Here is a 14885-nt window from a genome sequence, read left to right on the forward strand (position 1 = left end):
TGCCTCCCACCTGTGTTTTCCTCACTCAAGTCCACATGTTATGAAGAACACAGGCAAAACAATTAGATCAAGGTTCTGTAACATGCTGTGAATGACACCTGCATTAAAAACAGCAGCCCAGGCAAAGGAAGAGCACGCTGGCATAAGATGCAATTAATTCTCGCCGCATGGTCCTCCCTCTAGGACCGGCCACACCACCTAGGACAGCAGCTCTGAACTGAGCCTCACTGTGCATCTGGCCACTCCCAGAGCACTTCAAGCTCCTCATGTCACATTCAGAGGCAGACAAGTGAACTGCAAAGGCCTTACATGTCTCCCATGCCCTCTAAAAAGGACTCTCATTTCTACGAAGACTAAAAAGTATGTTTTTATTTGTAGAGTACACTTATGCAGGCGGCGCCTATGGCTCAGTGAGTAGGGCACCGGCCCCATATACCAAGGGTGGCAGGTTCAAACCCAGCCCCGGCCAAACTACAACCAAAAAATAGCTGGGCACTGTGGCGGGCGCCTGTAGTCCCAGCTGCTGGGAGGCTGAGGCAAGAGAATCGCGTAAGCCCAAGAGCTAGAAGTTGCTGTGAGTCCTGTGACATCATGGCACTCTACCCAGGGTGGTAAAGTGAGACTCTGTCTCTAGAAAAAAAAAAAAGAAAGCCTGCTTGTAGAGTACACTTAACTTTTTCCAAAATGCATAGCTAAGGCCGAGCATGGTGGCTCAGACCTATAATCCTAGCACTCTGAGAGGCCCAGACAGGTTGATTGCTTGAGCTCAGGAGTTCCAGACCAGCCTGAACAAGAGCAAGACCCTGTCTGTAAAAATAGCCAGGTATTGTGGTGGGCACCTGTAGTCCCAACTTGAGCCCAAGAGTTTGAAGTTGTTGTGAGCTAGGATGCCATGGCACTCAACCCCAGGTTGACTGAGTGAGACTATGTTTTCAAAAAAGAAAAAGAAAAAAACCATAGCTAAAACATTCTCTCCAAATTTTCCCTTTAAGTGCTATAGCTGTTGATACGTTAAAATGGATAATCTGTGCTCATGCATATTAATAAGGAACTCAGTTATGTTTTAATTCTTTAGATCTCATCCTCATTCTTGTCAATTGATTATGTGTTGATTATGTGAATTTCAGGCAGAGGGAAGGGAGTTAATACAAAATCATAGGTGTGTTAAAATCTAGATTGACCAGCATCCCCTACAAACCAGACTCTGAGCTGAACAGGGGACTGTTTGGCAGTGGGCCTTAATGCCCATACAATTCCCCAGGCACAACAGAGAAACCAAGACAGAAAGTGACTGGCCTGAGGCCTAAGAATGAGTGAGTGACTGCAGAGGGCTAGAAATCAAATCCAAATCTCCTGACCTGTAACCTCAGAGGCTGTACTGTCCGCCTGAGTTTCAATCTTACAGTTAACTGGCTTCACAGGGGCTTTACTGAATTGGAGTCAACATTAAAAGACATTAGATTCCACCAGCACCATCTTTGGCCCTTTGTCTCTAATGAGAATTTGCCCACGCCTGTGGCTCAGTCGGTAAGGTGCCGGCCCCATATACCAAGGGTGGTGGGTTCAAACCCGGCCCCAGCCAAACTGCAACCAAAAAATAGCCGGGCGTTATGGCAGGCGCCTGTAGTCCCAGCTACTCGGGAGGCTGAGGCAAGAGAATTGCTTAAGCCCAGGAGTTGGAGGTTGCTATGAGCTGTGTGAGGCCACGGCACTCTACCAAGGGCCATAAAGTGAGACTCTGTCTCTACCAAAAAAAAAAAAAAAAAGAGAGAGAATTTGCCCAATTACAATTTCAATATTGGGTCTAATCTGAGGGACTTGGCTTTCAGCCTGATGCTCCTGAGAAGCCTTGATTAACTTAGAAGGTCCTACCACAGAGACAAATTTAAGAGTCCTCTCCAGCAGAGATGAGCTGGCCTCTGCAGTAAACGAGAAACGAACAAGCTGAAATCAGCACCCTCCACCAGTCAGCAGGATGAATTCAATTTAACATACATGTGTGGCATTTCCTGCGGGCCAGGGGTTATCCGAGACTCTGATGAACACGCTATAGTCAAGGTGACACCATCTTCATTCTCAAGTGACCAGCCATTACCAAGACGATGAAGACAGGTCAGGGGGGCAGCGCACCTGCACACAGAGCAGGCTGGTGCGAGGAAGCCAAAAACCAGCCAGCCTCTTCTGCAGTCAGTGCAGGGCCTGCAAGCCGTGAGTTTAGATTTAGGTACTATTTCTCTACACAGGAAAATAGAAGAACAACCCTCCCCTCAGAAGAGGCTGGAGTGTGCCTCTTAAGAAAGCAAAGGATGGGGCGGCGCCTGTGGCTCAGTCGGTAGGGCACCGGCCTCATATACTGAGGGTGGCGGGTTCAAACCCGGCCCCGGCCAAACTGCAACCAAAAAATAGCTGGGCGTTGTGGCGGGCGCCTGTAGTCCCAGCTACTCGGGAGGCTGAGGCAAGAGAATCGCTTAAGCCCAGGAGTTGCAGGTTGCTGTGAGCTGTGTGAGGCCATGGCACTCTACTGAGGGCTATAAAGTGAGACTCTGTCTCTACAAAAAAAAAAAGAAAGCAAAGGATGGAGAAAGGAGACATCCCCATAGGGATAACTTGTCTCGCCTCCTCATAGCTCAACAGGCCAACATGGGAGAAAAGCGCACGCTTTATGGGAGACAGACAGGAATAGAAAGCCAAGTCCAGAGTTACCCGAGCGTACTTGGGCACCCTGCTCAAGATCGAAGCCCTCACCTGTGAAAATATGAATGGCAAGTTGTGAGGCCTAAGTCCACTAAACTGTTTTCCTGGAGACTAAATGAGGTAGCAACTATCAAGCATCTAACATAGATGCAGGAATTTATAACTCAGTATGACGATAGTTTTTGTTATTAGTCACAGAGGACAGTGTTAGCATAGAGCCTGGCATGGTAGATATTCAAAACTGCTGGCTGGTATTAGGAAGTTGGAGGAGGACTAGCACAGGGAAGGTTGCATTTAATTAGCCTGCAGAGTTGAAGCGGGAAAGAAGCCAGATGGATGGGAAATCAGCAATGACACCAAAGGGCTTGACACACAGAGGTGATCAATAAACATCCGTGGAACAAATGAATGAGATTCTAAATAACAAATCTTTATTAGTCATTTATAACATGGCTCTAAGCTGGAACTGGAGAAGAGACAAAAAACACAGGCTCTATTCCAAAACAGTTCTTGCAGGATCCCTCTGGGCTCAGTTTCTCATCTCTGTGGGATGGAAACAGATGAACTCCAAGTCCCTTCCAGCTCTCAGATTTTGTGTTTCTTTGATTAAGTGAACTTTGAGACAGGTTTACCAGCAAATGATCCAAAATAATCCAAACACACAGAAGCATGTGTGTGTGTGTTTGCGGGGGGGGGGGGGGGAGAGGGGGAGATGGAACCATTCCTTGAACACCAGCTTCATGTGGGCCAACATATGGAACGCCGGGAACTAACCACCATCACCTTCCTCGTAAATGCCCTTTGCCTCTAACCACACACTGCCATGCACACGGGCCTGGATTTAATTAAGGAGAGCAGGGACTGCATCAGTCTAGTCACCAAAGCTTTGATCTCCCCATGGGGCACGTTTCTGCACTGTTGACCACACTCCAAGTGCCTGAAACACAAACTGGCAAGAGCCTTTGACAGGTCAGCCTTGACGAAGCTCCCCAGGGTTCCTTTCCAGGTACATGCAACACTGAGGGCCAGCAAAGGTGAGAGGCCTCGGAGGGAGCAACGGAGAAGGGCAGCAGAGGCTCACAGCACAAAGAACCAGGACCAGGACGCAGAAGGCTCTCCTGATTAACCAATGCCCAGGGAGGGTCGTGCTGTGGCTACCCAGAGCAATGAAATCCTGACACAGAGAAAAACGTTCTGTTGCAAGGGGATCATGAAGATTACATCCAAATTCAGGTTAGCCGAGAGAGCCTTTCTGTGAGAGGAAAGCTCTCAGAATCAGGTCCCCAGGGCCTAAACCTGGAGCAAGTTTTTTTTTTTTTTTTTTAAGAAGTTATAAAATGTTTAAAAGGAAAAATTTCCTCCTCTCTGTAGTACATCTCTCCCCCAGGTTCTAGGGCTCACTGAAGGAACTCTCAGGTTTAAAACCCGAAAAGCAGGAGCCAGAATCCCAAGGAAGGAGGGGGGGATGTGATGGGCGGACACAGGTCGGGCCCCATCCCAGCAGTGCATGAAAGAAGCCACGAGGGGCTGGGATGGAAGCCAGGTTCCGCCTAGACAGCGACTTCCCCAGTGGGGTCTGTAGGACCCCAAATGGCACAGGATACAGACAGAAAAACAGGCTCCACTCGGGAGAGAAAGTTGGAAACCTTGGGTAGCTTGGGGAGAAAAGATGCCAAAATGGTCTTGCCGACTTCATAAGACAAAAATTTCTTTCTTCTTTTTCGTTTTTTTTTTTTTTTAAGAGAAAAATTTCTATAGAAGAGATGTCCTAGAACATGCTCCCACACTGCCACGCCCCAGTGCAGTCCCCAAACCACTAACTTTCCAACCATTCACATACTAAGGTCTTTAGCATGGCACTCGATGCCCTCTGTGACGTAAGCCTAAGCTGCCTCACTGCGCTTGCCTCACACAGACCCTTCACAAGGCCACTGTCCTAACTTACTGCTAGGATCTGAGTACTGCATTTTCGTACCTCTGGATGCTATTCCCCGATCATATAGCATTTTGCCATCTTCATCTATTGAAGTGGCTGAAGTCGCACCCATTTTTCAAGGTCCACATCACACGTCCCCTTCTCCGCGAGCACAGCACGCTTCCTCAGCCCTCGGCACACCGAGCATCTCCCGGAGCCCTGGCTGCATTCCACCCAATGTTAGCGGCTCTTTCTGTGCGTGTTGCTCTTTCCCTCTAGACTTTCAATTCCTTGGGGGTTGAGACCATGTAGTTCCAACAGCAAACGTGGTACCTTCCTCAAAGTAGGTGATTACTGTATGTGGAATGTTTCCCTGTCAAGTTCAAAAGGGAAAAAGACAATCATATCCTTTCACAAACTGCCCCCCAAGGTGCCAGCATCAGATCCCAAATGCCAAAAAATGCAGGAGCCTGGAGAGGTGGTAAAATATCTAAGTTCTTAGAAGAGGAACTACCTAGTAGGCCAGGCAAATCTCTTACAATCCGGCCACAAAGCAAAGCTTTTAGAGGCATGAGTTCAAACCTCTGTCCTGTAAGTCTAAGTCTCTGAGGGTCATATCATTCTTTGAGATCAGACCACGAAGTATCAGAAATGAATGATAAAAGTTCATCAAGTGTATCCAGAGTTGGGGTTGTTGGAAGAAAATGGGAGTAACTGCTAATAGATATGGAGTCTCTTCTTGGGATGATGAAAATGATCCTAAATTGAGGGCCAGGCACGGTGGCTCACGCCTGTGAGCCTAACACTATAGGAGGCCGAGGTGGGTGGATTGCTTGAGCTCAGAGATTTGAGACCAGTCTGAGCCACAGCAAGAACGCATCTCTAAAAATTAGTAGGACGTGGTGGTGGGCTCCTGTAGTCCGAGCTAATTGGGAGGCTGAGGCAAGCCCAGGAGTCTGAGGTTGCTGTGAGCTGTGATGCCACGCCACAGCACTCTACCCAGGGGGACAAAGTGAAACTGTCTCAAAAATAAATAAATAAAAATGATAATAAAGGGCGGCGCCTGTGGCTCAGTGAGCAGAGCGCCGGCCCCATATACCGAGGGTGGCGGGTTCAAACCCGGCCCCGGCCAATTTGCAACAAAAAAATAGTCGGGCGTTGTGGCTGGCGCCTGTAGTCCCAGCTACTCGGGAGGCTGAGGCAGGAGAATCGCCTAGGCCCAGGAGTTGGAGGTTGCTGTGAGCTGTGTGACGCCACGGCACTCTACTGAGGGCGATAAAGTGAAACTCTGTCTCTACAAAAAAAAAAAAAAAAAAAAAAAATGATAATAAAAATAATCTTAAATTGTAGTAAGGATAGTGTAACTCTGAATATACTAAAAATCACTGAACGATATATTTTTAAATGGGTAAATTGTATAGTATGTGAATTATCTGTCAGTGAAGATGTTCTTTCTAAAGAAGTATATCAAGTAAAGAAAGGTACCTTACTCAAAGGGCACCTGGAAAATGCCTGGCCAACTCCCTACACAGTCTGACCCTGGGTGAGAGAGTCGGGGCTTTAGCAGTCCAGCTGCCCACCACCACCACTTGAGAGAGCGGCGGACATTGGCATGAGGGGGAGCCACACAGCAAAAGCACTGTCCGTGGTGCCCATGAAGATCAGCCCCACCAGGGCTTCCACACACAACTCAAGGCTTTCAAAGTATAAACCCTGGAACAGCAGTATCACCACTACCTGGGAATTTACTTGAAATGCCAGTGCTTGGCCCTCCCCCTGAATCAGAAACTTTAGACGCAGAGACCAGCGATCTGTGTGACAGTGTGATACACGCTGGAGTCTGAGAACCACCGCGCAGTTTAATTCAGAAGGGCACAGACTGTTGTGGAGTCAAGACTGAATTCTGCCTTGTCCCCTTGCTGGCCTTCAGCAAGTTGCCGACTGTCCGTGCCTTAGTTTCCAGCCCATGAAATAGGGGGAACCAACCCTACTTACACATTATAGGGTTATTGTGAGGATTCGATACGTTCATTCATGAGAAGCACTTAGATCAGTGTCTGATACGTGGTAAGTTCTAATATTTGCCTTTACAAAATTGATAGTCTGACGTGAGACTGGTCTTATAGATTTATGACCTTTCTAGGCCAAATCAGCAGAAATTTGAAGCAGGCTAGCCAACGGCAAACACAAGAGAACCCCACAAAACGGGCAAACTTTGTTGTAGCTGTGTTTGCAGACCTCCCCGCAGAGCACAACACAAAGCTACAGCATTCCCATCTTCAGTGTCCCTGAAGAAAAAAAGAACTTCTACTTTTTATCACAGAACAGAGGGAAGGAAATGTTTTACATAGAAGAGGCAAAATAGATCGATTCCAATCTAATCACCAACCTCTGAAAAGAAGAACAGCAATGAATGGTGCCAAGTATTTTGATCTCAGTCATTACCAAGCAGCTTTTAACAGAAACTGAATAAACCACCTTCTCTTAGCTCATAAATTTGGAGAGGCCAGGTTTGCTGCCACCTTGAAGGCTCACCTAGAAATGACCTTTCAAACATAGAAGGCAAGACCTCTGCACATGACAGACTCAGGTTCACACACTTGCTGGAGTCAGTTCCATTTTCTGGGGCATCTACTTCCCTCTGAAATTGTGACAAACTTGAGCCCCGAAGGTCTGGACGTCCAACAAGCTCCACTTCCTCTGTGCTATGAGAGCATGAATTTATGTGAACTGTGTGCTCATTAAAGAGAATCTGAAAATACATGAATGTAAGAAGAAACCAAAACCTACTACCACTCCCCCCAAATAACCATTGTTAATACTTTGGTATATTTCCTTTCTATCTTTTTCAACACGGGGGTTTCTATTTGGAGTTTTTTTGTTGTTGTTACAACATTGATATAGCATTTATACACAATTCTGCATGCTGCTCTTTGATATAAGATAAGCTTTTCCCTAAAATCCCTTCAATGTGTAGAAAATCACCTTTGATTACATGTAATACTCCATTATGTGGCCAAATAATTACTATAACCCTATGCCAATGATCTAATTATTGCCTCTCAGCTCCACATCTATCCTGCTTTGCCTTGCTTTCTGATACTGGAGCTGGACCCTGTAAACTACACTACACTAGTCATATATAGTTAGAAAGCTCTTGAAATGCAGTAGTGTGAACTGAGATGTGCTGGAAGTATAAAATGCATGTCAGCTTTGGAAGATTTAATTTAAAAATGTATGGGCGGCACCTGTGGCTCAGTAAGTAGGGCACCGGTCCCATATACAGAGGGTGGTGGGTTCAAACCCGGTCCCAGCCAAACTGCAACAAAAAAATAGCTGGGCGTTGTGGCGGGCGCCTGTAGTCCCAGCTACTCGGGAGACTGAGGCAAGAGAATCGCCTAAGCCCAAGAGCTGGAGGTTGCTGTGAGCTGTGTAACGCCACGGCACTCTACTGAGGGCAACAAAGTGAACTAAAAAAAAAAAAAAAAAAAAGAAAGAAAAAGAAGATTTAATTTAAAAATATAAAATATCTCATTAATAAGTTTATGTTGATTACATATTAAAATATTTTGAATATATAGGGTTAGCTGAAATACATTATTAAAATCAAGGCAACAAAAATTGTATCACTGCATCCAAGTTTAAAACTTCCATGCATCAAAAGATACAACACAGTGAAAAGGCAGCACAAGAAACAGGAGAAAATGTTTTCAAATGATATATCTGATAAGGCAGTAATATCTAGAATCTATAAAGAACTATAACTCGACAACCATACATTCAAGCCAATTAAAAAATAGGCAAAGGACTGGAGTAGATGTTTCTCCAGAGAAGATTTACAAATGGCCAAAAAGCATATGAAAATTTGCTCGACAAATCACTCATCAGAAGAGAAATGCCAATCAAAACCATAATGACATACTTATCTTACACCCATGAGGACAGCCACTATCAAAAACCAGAAAGTTAAGTATTGGCTCAGACACAGAGAAATTAGAAACCCATGTACACTGTTGGTGGAAAAGGAGAATGGTACCATGGAAACAGTATAGTGGTTTCTAAAAAAATTAGACAAACATTACTATATGATGCAGCAGTTCCACTTTTGGATACACACACAGCAGAACTGCAAGCAGGGGCTTAGAGATGTTTGTAAACCCATGTGCTCAGCAGGAGTGTTTGCAGTAGCCAAAAGGTGGAAGCAATGCCACCAATCCACCCACAGAAGAATGGAAACACAACGTGTGTCGTGCACACAAGGGAATGCCAGTTAGCCTCTAAAAGGAGGAAATTCTGACACATGCTACAAGGATGAACCCTGGGGACATTATACTAATTGAAATAAGCCAGTCACAAAAAGACAAATACCGTATGATTCCACTTCCATCAGGTACCTAGAGAAGTCAAATTCATAGGAACAATGGAACTGCGGTTACCAGTGCTAGAGGGAGAGGGAAGAGGGGAGTTGTCACCTAAGGGCTACAAAGTTTCAGATCTGCAAGATGAAAAGGTTCTAGAGGTTGGCTGCACATCAGCTACTAAAATGTATACTTCAAAATAGTTAAGATGGTCGATTTTACATTATGTTTTACCAAAATTTTAAAATTAATATCACCTGGCTCTCTTTTTAGCTTTTTTTTTTTTACTACTATTTTTTTTTTATTGTTGGGGATTCATTGAGGGTACAATAAGTCAGGTTACACTGATTGCAATTGTTAGGCAAAGTCCCTCTTGCAATCATGTCTTGCCCCCATAAAGTGTGACACACACCAAGGCCCCACCCCCTCCCTCCATCCCTCTTTCTGCTTTTCCTCCCCCCCCATAACCTTAATTGTCATTAATTGTCCTCATATCAAAATGGAGTACATAGGATTCATGCTTCTCCATAATGTGGTAGAAATCATGAAACACGTGCGTGGCCTGCATCACACTTGGTGGGACCGAGCGGCTCTGAGCGTTTGTCCGCTGCCAGCTGGCACAAGCCTGGGTCCTGTCAGCAGAGGGTGCTGAAAGGCAGAGCTTCTCCTCCTGGGTCTAGTCTTTGTCCTTGCCTCCATGGCACCGCAGGCAACTTCCTGGCCAGTGGGACTTAGGAGACCCAATGACACATGCCCCTCCATCTAGATTTACTGGTGCCCAGTAGTCAGCTTCCTGCTTACCACCTCTTCCGTGGCACCCTGGTGACCTCTCCGACATCCAGAGGGCCCAGATACACAGTCTGCAAGCTCTAAACCTTAGCTTTTGGGTCCTTCTTACTGATTTATTTTGGATACTCTCCCTCAGCCTCAGACACCGAGGCTGCTACTCTTGAATTTTTTAAAGTTCTCCTTCCCCTTCTTAGTAGTTCATTCCCATTTACCACTTAATAATCCTTGATATTAACATTTCCATTCAAGTGACAGTATGGGTCTGTCTCCAGACTGGATGCTACTGGATATAATTAGTAGTGAGGAGAAGTTAAGTGTCAGCTTTGCTGAGTACCCATCTATTTCCAAGCTTGCCTTTACCCCAAGATACAACCTTTTGGGATCCAAACAGGGGTGTTTTCCGGGGCCCTTCCTCCTAGGCAGGCCCAAATTCCAACTCCATCCCCTATTTAGCCTATTTGCTCCACTTACAAACTGAAGGGGAAAGTGGCGCCTGACGTCAGGTGTAGTCTCTGCATTTGCCTCCTCTCCAGGGTCCTGGCCCATCAATGCACTGCACCAGCATTCTCCAGAGAAGAATTTTTACTTGCACACATGCTTTTCTGGCATCCATAAAAGGATTAGTATGGTACAAACTATTCTGACAAAAATCAGAAGAAACCCAAGGAAAAGTTACAGATTTTATTAGAACTTCTCAAGCTAACCTTTATGCTTTTTTCTCTTGCAGATTTTCTAGCACTTCATCTCTCTGTGCTGCTTCGCTTCTGTTTTTGTGTTTTCTTCAGCGACATCTAGTCCACTGTTGACCTTGTTATCAGATTCCTACCCCCCAAATCTTGTATTTTTCACTGCAGAGATTTCCACTTCAGTCTTTACCATACTGAACACTTTGTTTAATAACCTTGGGGGTTTGTTTTGTTTTTTTAGACAGAGTCTCACTTTGTCACCCTGGGTAGAGTGCCATGGCGTCCTAGCTCACTCACAGCAACCTCAAACTCTTGGGCTCAAGTGATCCTCTCCCCTCAGCCTCCTGAGTAGCTGGGACTACCGGTGCCTGCCACAATGCCTATTTTTTAGAGACAAGGTCTTGGTCTTGCTCAGGCTGGTCTCGAACTCAAACAATCCATCAACCTCAACCTCCCAGAGTGCTAGGACTACAGGCATGAGCCACCATGCCAGCCATAACCTCCTATTTTCATTTCATTTCAGAAATACTACCATAACCTCCTATTTCATTTCATTTCAGAAATACTACTATTCCTACCTTTCTCGAAGATTCTAAGTGTACACATTTCTCAGGCTTTTAGACTATTCTCTTTTCTTGGGCTTAGATTCTCGTTTGATGAGTTTTCCACCTGCCTCTAAGGGTGGTTTTCCTTGAGTATACAAGAAATCTGTTTGCAAATGCATCTGCATAGGAGGTTTTCCCTCTTCATTTGTCCCTCCCTGGCAGCTGTCATCATGATTGAGTCTTGCCCTATTGGACAAGTCAACTCTGAACAAGATTCTAAATCAGGCTTTTAGGGTTTTCTCCAGAATGGACAGCAAAACTCTAAGTGTCTTATCTGTGTGCCACACAGTACTGGGTCCTATTCTCCTACTACCTCTGCTTCCCTCCTGGGCCACAGGAGAGCTACCTGCCTCTGAGTATAACCACAAATGACTTAGGCGCCAGTCAGCTGGCAAGGAGCACGGTCCCACACCCGGCTCCATGCAGGAGTACAACTCTGGTCTCCTGCCATGTGCAGGATGTGCCAAAAACTCTTTTCTAGGACTAATATTGATGTCCGGGCCATCGATCTCCACTCCTCTCTTTTTCTGGCCCCTAAATTTCTCTCTTGTTTTTGAATTCAGTTATAATATTTTTAAAAACTGTTGCTATATGTTTGCAACAAAGGAAAGAGGATTCTGAATGTGTCACTTCACAAGAAGTCCAGCAGGAAAATCTTACTATGGATCCCTTAAATTGTAAAGAAGCTCATATGCTTAAAAAAGTTACGATTTAATGCATAGAAATAGCTTACATAACATAAATGCACGAGGGACTAGAAAAGACTAGAACTGTTAACTCAGAAATGGTGGGATTAAGGGTAATAATTTTTTTAGCTTAACTATTTTAAACATATTTTCAATAATAATGTAGTACTTATTGTCTAGGAAGCTTTCTTTCTTTAAACTCACAACCCAAAGGGGAATGAACGCTGCAATTTCAGGCAGTATGAGGCTATATATATTCTTCCCTGCCCCCCTCAAACAAATTGACCTTTGGGGAATAAAAAAGCTACTGGTACTGAATAAAGAAGAGTTAAGAACATAGTCCCATCAAAAGGCTATTAAAGAGGGAAGAATTTAAGAGCTCCCGGAGGGCAAGGAGCTTAGAAAGATACAAGTGCTATTATAATGGGGTATTTGCTACTTGTTCTCACTAGCAGCAGAGCTTAGGAAGAAATACAATTTAGGGAGGGAAAGTGAGCTGAGCTGGCCCACATACAGATGAGAGTAAACATTAAGAAAACTAACTGAGATACTTTACTAAGAAGAATATGTTCTAGCTCCATCCACATAAACATGAAAGAGTATCTCAAGAATGGAAGAAAAAGTATCCAATGTACTCAGCCCTACTATGAAACTAATTTATGGCTTTCACATGAAAGCTATAACCCAGTTATAACCTAAGAATAGGGGGAAGGGGGAGAGGGAGGGGAGGGGGGAGGGAGGATGGGCAGAGGGAGGGTGATTGGTGGGATTACACCTGCGGTGCATCTTACAAGGGTACATGTGAAACTTAGTAAATGTAGAATAGAATTGTCTTAACACAATAACTAAGAAAATGCCAGGAAGGCTATGTTAACCAGTGTGATGAAAATGTGTCAAACTGTTTATAAAACCAGTGTATGTACCCCATGATTGCATTAATGTACACATCTATGATTTAACAATAAAAAAAAGAAAGAAAAAAGAATAGCTAGTTATAACTAAAAGAAAAGAAAAAGAAAACTAATTGAAAGCTACAATGCCTTCAAAAGAACTTTCACAGGCAAGTGTGATGCCCACAGACTGAGTCAGGTGACTGTGAGGTTCCCAGGGCACTCCCTACCCTTCCTTCACTGCGCTGTGAAAGTCTGCAAGCTCACACTTATGGTGGCAGTGTTTACTTTAGTGCAAGCCTAGATGTCCCAGGGCCGCCCATTTTGCTCACTGCTGAGTCCCCAGAACCCCACACCATGGCAGGCAGGCAAAAAACACTTCTGAAATGAATGCAGAATACAAATAAATATATTTTGTTTAGCTTTAACATCTCCATTTCTTCTATAATAGCTTTTACTTGTAAAGAAAATAAAATTGTCCAAATAACTTCATTTTATGTTAAAAAAAATACTTTGCACGTGGATGTGGAGAAAAGGGAACACTTCCACACTGCTGGTGGGAATGCAAACTAATACATTCCTTTTGGAAAGTTGTTTGGAGAACACTTAGGAATCTAAAAATAGACCTGCCATTCGATCCTACAATACCTCTACTAGGTATATATCCAGAAGACTAAAAATCACATTATAACAAAGATATTTGTACCAGATTATTTACTGCAGCCCAATTCATAATTGCTAAGTCATGGAAGAACCCAAGTGCCCATCGACCCACAAATGGATTAACAAATTGTGGTATACGAACACCATGGAATATTATGCAGCCTTAAAGGAAGATGGAGACTTTACCTCTTTCATGTTTACAATGGATGGAGCTGAAACATCTTCTTCTTAGCAAAGTATCTCAAAAATGGAAGAAAAAGTATCCAATGTACTCAGCCCTACTATGAAACCGATTTATAGCTTTCTAGGCATCTACCCAGAAGGAAAAAATCCTTTTATCATAAAGACATTTGCACTAGACTGTTATTGCAGCTTAATTTACAATCGCCAAAACGTGGAAACCACCTAAATGCCCACCAACCCAGGAATGGATTAACAAGTGGTGCATGTATACTATGGAATACTATTCAGCCATTAAAAAAGCTAGAGATTTTACATCTTTTGTATTAACCTGGATGGGAGTAAAGCACCACAAGAATGGAGAAGCAAGAATTCAATATACTCTATTCTAATATGAAGGCAGATGAGCCAATACAAGGGGTGAGGTCAGGGAATGAGGGAGCAGGGAGAGGGGAGAGAGGAGGAGGATGGGGGTCACGGTATATGGCACACTTCATGGGGGTGGGACACAAGTGTAAGAGGGACTTTAACAAGTGCAATCAGTGTAACCTAATTCTTTGTACCTTCAATGAATCCCAAACAATTGGAAAAAAAAAGGAAAAAAGAAATAAGAGGAGTGATGTCGTGACTCTAACCTGGGAGGGCCCTGGTCAGAGAAGCCCGGGGTTTGTGCTAACTCTTACCACTGCAGGCTTACACTGGCCACAAATTAAATGGTACGACTTTGGAGGAAAGTCGGTGGGGTGGTGGGAGGTGGCAGGCACCACCTTCTGAGTGTCTGCGTCTCAGGCACGCCATTGTGAAGAGACGGTTAGATCCTTATTTTTACTGAAATGCTGCTTTTTGGATTTTCATTTCTGCCCTGTTTAAAAGTCCTCAGGGCCCTGCTTTTACCACCTGAGCTGCTCAAGACCCACAAGGCCTCAGCCCCTCCCTGATAATGCAGCACCCTCTGGACTCGTGGTCTCATCCTGGAAACAGCACCAGCCTCAGCCAACACAATGGGGAGGATTCCAGTAAATTCTCCTGGTAAAAAGACAGACAGACACTTGTCCTAACTTCTCTCTCCCATCCTCTGCTGAAAATTACCCTGGATAAAATCAGGTTCAGGAGATGGGCCCATAGCAGCTCCTCTGCCTTCTCATTCAGTACAATTTTTCACTTTTTCTTTCATTTTCAATTAGTTAAAGCAAAGCTTTCTATCACAGGGTTATTATCCCTCTGAGTGTCACGGTCCCCTGTATCCAGCATGGCACCTATTTTTCCATTTGACCATTTGCTAACTCCCAGGGTTCCAGGCCTAAGGCCCTTACCATAAAGCTCAACTACCTTGACAAACAATGTCTCAAGTTTCTACTGGCAACTTTTGATCTCCACTATCAAAAAAGTTCAAGAAGTGGGTGGTGCCTGTGGCTCAAA

General features: G+C 44.5%; 1 protein-coding gene across 8 annotated transcripts in view; it reads right to left on the reverse strand.

The window, feature by feature from the left end:
- Positions 1-14885, reverse strand: part of NOS1AP (nitric oxide synthase 1 adaptor protein) — a 318633-nt gene that overhangs the window by 153903 nt on the left and 149845 nt on the right. The window contains exon 1 of one of the 8 annotated variants that reach the window (XM_053607765.1): positions 4670-5353. The exons of the other annotated variants lie outside the window; for them this stretch is intronic. The gene's annotated coding sequence lies outside the window, so the exon portion shown is untranslated. Of the gene's footprint in view, positions 1-4669; positions 5354-14885 lie in introns of those variants that run through there. 8 annotated transcript variants of the gene reach the window in all.

Source organism: Nycticebus coucang, chromosome 10 (genome assembly GCF_027406575.1).
Source record: "Nycticebus coucang isolate mNycCou1 chromosome 10, mNycCou1.pri, whole genome shotgun sequence".
Classification (NCBI taxonomy): domain Eukaryota; kingdom Metazoa; phylum Chordata; class Mammalia; order Primates; family Lorisidae; genus Nycticebus; species Nycticebus coucang.